This window comes from Grammomys surdaster, unplaced genomic scaffold, assembly GCF_004785775.1.
Source record: "Grammomys surdaster isolate TR1022 unplaced genomic scaffold, NIH_TR_1.0 251, whole genome shotgun sequence".
Classification (NCBI taxonomy): Eukaryota; Metazoa; Chordata; class Mammalia; order Rodentia; family Muridae; genus Grammomys; species Grammomys surdaster.
In genome coordinates, this window is record NW_021604692.1 from 2074141 (window position 1) to 2082840 (window position 8700).

Consider the following 8700-nt stretch of genomic DNA (forward strand, 5'->3'; position numbering starts at 1 on the left):
AGATGGTTGTGAGCCACCATGTGGTTGCTGGGATTTGAACTCAGGACCTCTGGAAGTGCAGTCAGTGCTCTTGACCACTGATCCATCTCTCCAGCCCCGCTGGGAGCTTCTTGATGTAGGTGCTGGGAGCCAAACTCTGGTCCCTGGCAGAGCAGCACTGCCATCTCTCTCACCTAAGGAGAACCTGTTTGTGGCTTTGCTTATTTGTTTGTTTTGTGTTTTGTTTTTGTCGTTGTTGAGACAGGTCTCTTGGAGGCTAACCTGAAACCTGGAACTCACTGTGTAGCTGAGGCTGGCCTTGAACTTCTGATCCTCCTGCCTCTACCTCCCAAGTATTGGAATTACAGGTCAACACTGTCTCATCAGCACATGAGCTGCTGGAACTGTAGCCCAGGATACCGTACGTGCTTGCGTGCCTGTGTGAAGCAAGCACTTCACCAAACAGCCACACCTACCTTTCCTTATCTACAAATGCAGTCGCATTCTGAGGTGCTGAGAGGTGGATTTAAGGACTATGATTCAACCCATAGCTGGGCTCAGGTTTATTCCATGTGAGCACTGGGGCATCTACTCATAAAAGAGGAATGAGTAGGGACACTACTCAGAGTTTTGTGGAAACACTGTAAAACTTGGTTTGCTTTTTTTCTTTTTTAAGATTTATTTATTTTTTATTTATATGAGTATACTGCAGCTGTCCTCAGACACACACTAAAAGAGGGCATTGGATCCCATTACAGATGGTTGTGAGCCACCATGTAGTTGCTGGGAATTGAACTCAGGACCTCTGGAAGAACAGTCAGTGCTCTTAACTGCTGAGCCATCTCTCCAGCCCATTTGCTTCCTTTTAAAAAATTTATTTTTATGTGCATTGGTATTTAACTGCATGCATGTCTGTGTGAGAGTGTCAGATCCCATGGATCCAGGAGTTACAGAAACCTGTGAGCTGCCATGTGGATGCTGGGAATTGAACCTGGGTCCTTTGGAAGAACAGCCAGTGTTCTTAACTGCTGAGCCATCTCTCCATCCCCTCATCTCTCTAGCCCATTTTTAGGGTTTTCAAGACAGGGTTTCTCTGTGTTTAGATCTGGCTGGCCTCGAACTCACAGAGGCTCACCTGCCTTTGCTTCCCAAGTGCTGGGTTTAGAAAGTAAGTACCATGTTTGCTGCCTTTTTGAGACAGGGTCTCTATATGTAGATTCCAGCAGCCAGCAAACCAGCCCAGAAACAGTAGGATCTGTAGCATGGAAACAGTAGACATAAGACAAGGCTCACTCATGAGGATGGGAGGTAAAGCTACTGCAATGCTTCTTTTTGTATTGTTTATTTACTTAAATTATATATTGCTGAAGGTGAAAGTCAGGGCCTTGTATATGTCACCCCTTCCTCCTGCCCCCAGCTGGCAAACCTGCTTTACTGGGAGCAGAAGGGATTCTATTCACAGAGGTACCCTCCATGGAGGTAGCAGGATGCTGTGGCTTGACTTCTGGGATTAGGCAAAAATGGGATAAGTGTCCAACAGTGCCCAACATAATTTCTAAAGATGATGTTGTTCTTGCAATCAAGATCAGAAGTTCTAGGTCATCTTTAGAAGCTCATAGGAAGTTGGAGGCTAGCCTCAACTACATGAGGCTATCTCAGCAAAACAAAACAAAACCAACAACAGAAAGAGCGGGGCTGAGGGGAGAAAAATTCCATAATCCCCCTTGAGGTCACACCCCAAAGATCTAGGGACATCTGATAACTTGTATGAGCCCTACCTGTAAAAGTTCTGACCTTGGAGATGGAGACACGGCTCAGCAGTTAAGAGCAATGGCTGCTTTTCTAGAGGACCTGGGTTTGAGTCTAAGCACCTACGTCGCAGCTCACGACCATCTTTAACTGCAGTCCCAGGAGATCTGATGCCCTCTTCAGGCCTCTACAGGCACTAGGGACACACACAGTGTACAGACACATTCAGGAAATATACCTATATATACAAAATAGTAATAAAAATAAAAGAATTCTGGCCTTTTTCTTGTTAGACTAACAGGTGGTGACTTAACTCAGGAACTGTCCAGCTCCTTCTGTGGCTGCAGTTATGAATCGTAGGGTTTGGTCTGAGCCTGTGATAAGGCTGAGGAACTAACTGTAGTTGCTTAGATGCCAAGAAAGCCCAAGATTACCAAGAGCAGGCTAGAAGACACACCCTCGCTCCAGTGAGCACAGCAGTAGGTCAAGTTAACCTTGCATTACAGTCTTGGGAAAGCATTTTCTTAAATGACCAACTGTGTCCACATCAGAGCTGGGCAGAGTCCGACTTTCTGGGACAACAGCAAAGGAGACAGACACAGTGGTTCAGCCTTTGCCCCCACCTCATGTGTCCCTCAGCTTTCTACATTGGGTGCACACTTAGCCACGTGTGGTGGCACAAGCTTTTAATTGCAATACTCAGGATGCAGAGTTAGAGGCCAGCCTGGTCTATACAGCAAGTTGCATGCCAGACAGAGATACACAGTGAGACCCTAGGTCAAAACAAAACAAAGTGACCCACTTATCTCCTCAGCCAAGAAGCACAAAAGAAGGACTAGGGGCTCAGATGTAGCTCAGGTAGTAGAACTGTCCATCATGCATGAAACCTTGGGTTAGGTCCAAAGGCCCCCCCTTTTTTTTTGAGGCAGGGTTATCCTGTGTAAAAGAGCCCTGGCTGTCCTGAACTTACTCTATAGACCAAGCTGGCCTCAAACTCAAAGCAATCTTTCTGCCTCAACCTCCCAAGTGCTGGGATTCAAGGCGTGCATCGCCACGCCCAGTGATCTGCAGCACTTCTTAAATCTAGAAGTGGTGGTGCACTCCTGCACTAGGGGACTGAGGCAGGAGGATCAGAAGTTCTAGGTCATCTTTAGAAGCACATAGGAAGTTGGAGGCTAGCCTCAACTACATGAGACTATCTCAGCAAAACAAAACAAACAAAACCAACAACAGAAAGAGGGGGGCTGAGGGGAGAAAAATTCCATAATCCCCCTTGAGGTCACACCCCAAAGATCTAGGGACATCTGATAACTTTTATGAGTCCTACCTGTAAAAGTTCCTTTGCCTCCTAGCTGCGCTGCCTTGGGCGGAGCCTTTGATACGTGGACCTTTTGTGAGATCTGACCTCAGAACTAACTGCCTCATTTTACCGCTTAGCCCACTTTGGGGAAATCCACAACTCTGATGTAGTGGTTACTTGCCAGGTGAGTTCTCGAGCATTTTGTAAGCATGACATGTGATACCGCCACACAGGGTCAATGTGACCATCGTGGTGTAACTGCTGTGGTTTTCACTATCCTGGGATGATGCCAGGGCCTTGCTCATGCTAGAAAGAACTCTATCTCTGAGTTCTATTTCTACCTCTATGAATCTGTAAAGCTCTTGCTTCAGCCTCCCAAGTGTTGCGGTTACGGTATATACCACCATGCCAGGACGCCTTGCCCCCACACTTACCAGGTAAAGAAACCCTGGTGCCCAGAATGACTTACTGACCCCAGGCCATGTGTTGCAGTCTTGCTCCCAAATACTACACTGTTCTCTGTCCTCAGGCTTAGCTGCTCTACCTATGAGGTGGGCACAGCCAGAGATGGGTTCCTCTCTTCTGGCTGTGCCTTCGGTGGTTAACCGTGCAGTGTGGCCATCAGTGAGGACCCCTCTTTATTGTTTGTCTTGAGGTGGCTTGGCACAAAGTCTAGGGTAAAAGTGACGTCTGCCTAGGCCATAGAGATGGCTCAGTGGTTAAGACTGCACTTACAGAGGACTCAGGTTCAATTCCCAGTGCCCATATACCTCACAATCATCTGTAATTCCAGTCCCAAGGGATCTCACACCCTCTTCTGGTCCCTTCAGACACTACACACATCTCAGCACTGGGGAGGCAGAGGCAGGTGGATCTCTGAGTTTGAGGCCAGCCTGGTCTACAGAGTAAGTTCCAGGCTAGCTAGAGGCTACACAGAGAAACCCTGCAAAACTATTTTATGTGTGTGTGATGTGTGTTTATATCTGTGTGTACTTGTGCTGAGGCCAGAAGAGGACATTATGTGGGTACAGGCACCCCCAGGGCCATGCCCAGAGGTTCACGTTAGTACTAGAGATTTAAACTTGGTTCCTCATGTGTGCACAGCAAATGTTCCAACCCACCACTGAAGTCATTTTCCCAGACTTCCCCTACCTAGTTATTTCTTAATAGTATTTTTATTGTATCTATTTATTTCTGTATGCATGCATGAGTGAGTGTATGCAAGTGCCATGGTGCATATGCAGAGGTCAGAGGGCAACTTTGCACGAGAGTGCTCTCTCCCTCCACTGACCTCAGGTTGTCAGCATGGCGGCATGCTTCCTCACTCTATGAGCCATCTTGTTACTCTCCCATACTGTTACCCGCATTTGACGCTAGTTATTACTTATTATGGCAGTGAGGCTCTAAGTGCTTTGGGGGATAGGGCTGTCTGCTTTTACATTTGTTCAACCTGAGCCTGACGATGGGACTTCCTGAGGAGGGTCACTTCCTTCTGAGCAGTAAGTGCAAAACCCCTGCAATGTTACGTTTATATTACTACTTATTTCCAGCAAACACTATTCTTACTTTACATCTATAGTCTTATAATCTGAGTATTTTAAGAATGATGTTTTTATAGCTGGGCAGTGGTGGTGCACACCTTTAATCCTAGCTCTTGGGAGGCAGAGGCAGGTGGATTTCTGAGTTTGAGACCAGCCTGGTCGACAGAGTTCCAGGACAGCCAGGGCTACAAAGAGAAACCCTGTCATGTAAAACAAACAAACAAAAAAAATTAAAAAAAAGAATGAGAACGATGTTTTCAGCTGGGTGGTTGGTGGCACCACATGCCTTTAAGCTTTAATCCTGGCACTCAGGAGGTAGAGGCAGGTGGATCTTTGAGTTAGAGGTTAGCTTGGTCTAAACAAAGCAAGTTCTAGGTCGTTCAGGGCTACACTCTGTCTTTAAAAAGGCATTTTCAAATTGCAAGATCATCTGGCTAAAATTTTATAATACAGCCCTTTAAGTTCCTTAAGAATTCACAAAGACCTTTATATTAAAATTATTCACGTGTAGGCTAACTGGAATGAGATGGCTTATATAATTTAGTTCAGAATAAATACTTTATGTGCTTAGTTCTCAAACATTAATGTGTAGATATTTAGTAAAAAAAAAATCAAAGAACACATAATTTTTTGTTTGTTTGTTTGTTTGTTTGTTTTTCGAGACAAGGTTTCTCTGTATAGCCCTGGCTGTCCTGGAACTCACCCTGTAGACCAGGCTGGCCTCAAACTCAGAAGTCCACCTGCCTCTGCCTCCCAAGTGCTGGGATTAAAGGCGTGCACCACCACTGCCCAGCTGAAGAACACATAATTTAGTTCACATACATTCATTCTTTTTGTTGAGGTATGGAAGGGTGCTGGGTGTAATGGTTCACACCTTTAATTCCAGCACTTGGGAGGTTTCCCTCCTTCTACCATATGTGGTCCTGGGGAGTGGACTCAGGCTGCCAGCCTTGGCAGCAAGCATCTTTTCTTGCAGAACCATTTTGCTGGCCCACATTCTGAAGTTGACCATTAGCTTCTGGGTTTACTGCATGGCTTGCTAATTTTGAAAATTTGTTCAAGTAGTTAGCCACATCAGCTCACACCTTTAATCTCGGCACACAGGACACTGAGGCAGGAGGGTTGTCACAAGTTAGAGGCTAGCCTGAATGACACAGTGAATTCCAGAGCAACCTAGGTTTAGAGTGAGGTATGGCTAAGCATCACCTAGCACATTCCAGGTGCGGCTGATTATCAGGATAGCAGAAAAAGAATTTAGTTAAGTAGAGAAACAGACAAGCACATTGGCTTTTGGTCTCAGCTCTGTGGTGGTGTGGGAATGCTGTGGATGTACTATACCACTGAATCCTTGGGAGCTGTGGGAACAGATGCTTCTGGAAGAGTACTATCCCCCATGGGTTCTTATCCAGTCAAAGCAGACAGGAGGCGAAGAGGGCTCTAGCACAGAGCTCTAGGCACAGTTATCAGGTAGCTAGCCATTCTGACCAGAAAATGCCCCCAAATCAGGGACCTGGGACTTGGGGAACCAGAAGGGAGCTATTTCTCAAATGCCATTGAAAAGTTGATTTGGAGCTGGGTGTGGCAGCTCGTAACTATGTCAGCACTGAAGAGGTGGAGGGAGGTAGGAGGTGATTCTTGTTTCTAGAGGGATATGAGACCCTGTCTTAAGAGTGTGTGAGTGTTCGGCTTGCATGTATTTATGTGTCTGGTGCCCTCAAAGGCCAGGGTGTCAGATTTCCTGGAACTGTAGTTATAAGCAGAACAACTTTGGGATTATACTACAATTAGTTCATTGAGGACATTGAGTATTAAATATTACAGTTAATGGCTAGGATGTATCTCTCAGTGACAGAATGTTGGCCTAGCACATGCCAGGCTCTGGACCTGATCTTTACCTGATCTTTAGGATACACACACACACACACACACACACACACACACACACAAACACACAGTCCCTCCAAAAAAGCCTTTTATTGATTTTGAGACAGGGTCTTACTATGTAGCTTTAGCTGGCTTTACACACCTTTAATTAGTCCTAGGACTCAGGAAGCAGAGGCAAAGCCAATCACTGTGATTTTCTGGTCAGCCTGGTCTATATAGAGTTCTAGGCCAGCCAAGGATACATAGTGAGGTAGTCTCAAAAACCATTATTCCATTATTCTGTTTTTTTTTGTGGTTTTTTTTTTTGTTTTGTTTTTTCCAAGACAGGGTTTCTCTGTATAGCCCTGGTTGTCCTGGAACTCACTCTGTAGACCAGGCTGGCCTCAAAACTCAGAAATCCGCCTGCCTCTGTCTCCCAAGAGCTGGGATTAAAGGCGTGCATCACCACTGCCTAGTATTCTGGGTTTTTTTAGTTGTTATTTTTGCTATTTTTAAGACAGAATCTCACATACTGGCTTCAGACTTGCTATGTGTAGCTTAGAGCCACCTTGAATTTCCAACCCTCTTGGTTTCTACTTTCTGAGTGCTGGATTATAGGTTATGTGCCAACCATTTGTAGCATTTGCTTGTAATCCCAGCACTTGGGGAAGAGAATCTGTTTAAGGACAACCTGGACTACATAGTGAGTTCCTGTCTCAAAAATAACAAACAAAAAAATGCCCTCCTCAAAAGGATGTAGAATCAAAGCATATTTTATATATGTGTATTTGTCTATGTGAAAGATGTTTCTGGAAGCATATGAAGAATCTGGGGGGGGCATCCTTGAGTGTCTAAGGTAGGGGGCAGTTCCACTACTAGGGAGGGGGAGGGGCAGCCAACCTCAGCACGGACAGGCCTGCAGCTGTGAGGGGAGAGGTGAGTGGGCAGTGGGAGGCTTTGGTGGGAGAATGCTGACTGGCCCAGGAGAGTTGAGTAGCTCCATACCCAAGTGATGGGAGATGTGGAAGTCCTTTAGTGATCAGAGCAAGGTGGGAGGACACTGGGTAAAGCTGTCTCTCGGAGTTACAAGTCTCTGGCACTGAGCAAGAGCCCTATGGGTTAGAGTGGCTTTCAGGTCCCATCATGAAGTCACTGGAAGTAGTCAAGCCTGCTCAGAAAACTAGCCATCTAATAGGGGCATCCCTCCTACTTCCAGCAGTAGCAACATCAAACTTGGAAGTAGCACTTCCTTGCCTTGGAGGCTGCCTGCCTGACGCTGGGGTCACCTAATTCGATCGTGACCAAACGATGTGAGTTATGCCCATTTCTCCAAGAGGAAGGGTGTCAGAGATTTCGGGAGTGGTGGGCATGTCGTAAGGCCTATGGTGTCCCAGAGCACATACTCCTAAGTTCAGAGTAATAATCAATCAATGGATTCTTACTGGTCTCTGGGGTTTTCCACTGCTCCCTTCTAGAAAGTTCTCATAGCATCTAGAGATTATAGGAGCTCTAAGGATCATATGCTCCCTGCCCAGGGCCAAGTCCATGTCGAGAGTTAATCTGGCTGCCAAACACAAGGCCCACACAGTAGCTTTTGTTCAGTCCAAAGAGGGACCTGAGCTCCCTTAGTTAAACTCTTTCTCACTGTTCAAATCTGAGCTCTCCTGGGACTCTGTTAAGTTGTGGGGACTCTGCACAGTGCTTATCTTCTAGACATCTCATTATGTAGTCCAAAATGGCCCAAATTCTGTACAGACCAGATTGCCTCTGCTTCCTGAGTGCTGGGATCAGAGGTATGTGCCACCATGCAGAGCCCAATGCTTCCTCCAAACTGTTACTACCTCTTTGTCTCTTTTTTTTTGAGACAGGGTTTCTCTCTGTGTAGCTCTGGCTGTCTTGGGACTATGTAGACCAGGCTGTCCTCGAATTCACAGAGATCCACTTACTGCCTCCCAAGTGCAGGGGATTAAAGAAGCATGCCACTATGCCTGGCTTCTGTGCCATCTTCAAAAAAAAAAAAAAATCCTGTGTCTGAATAAATATGCACATGTGTGAGGGTGTGCTTGCTTGCATATGGGCAGAGTTCAGAGAGGGCATCACATCCCTTGGTACTAGAATTCCATGTATTTGGGGAACACTCAGCATATTAAGTCGTGCTAGAATCTAAATTCTGGTCCTCAAGATTGTGCAGCAAGCATCCAACTTCTGAAGCACCGCTCCAGCCTTAAACATCATCTTTTCTCAGTCATCTCTAACTCATGTGAAACT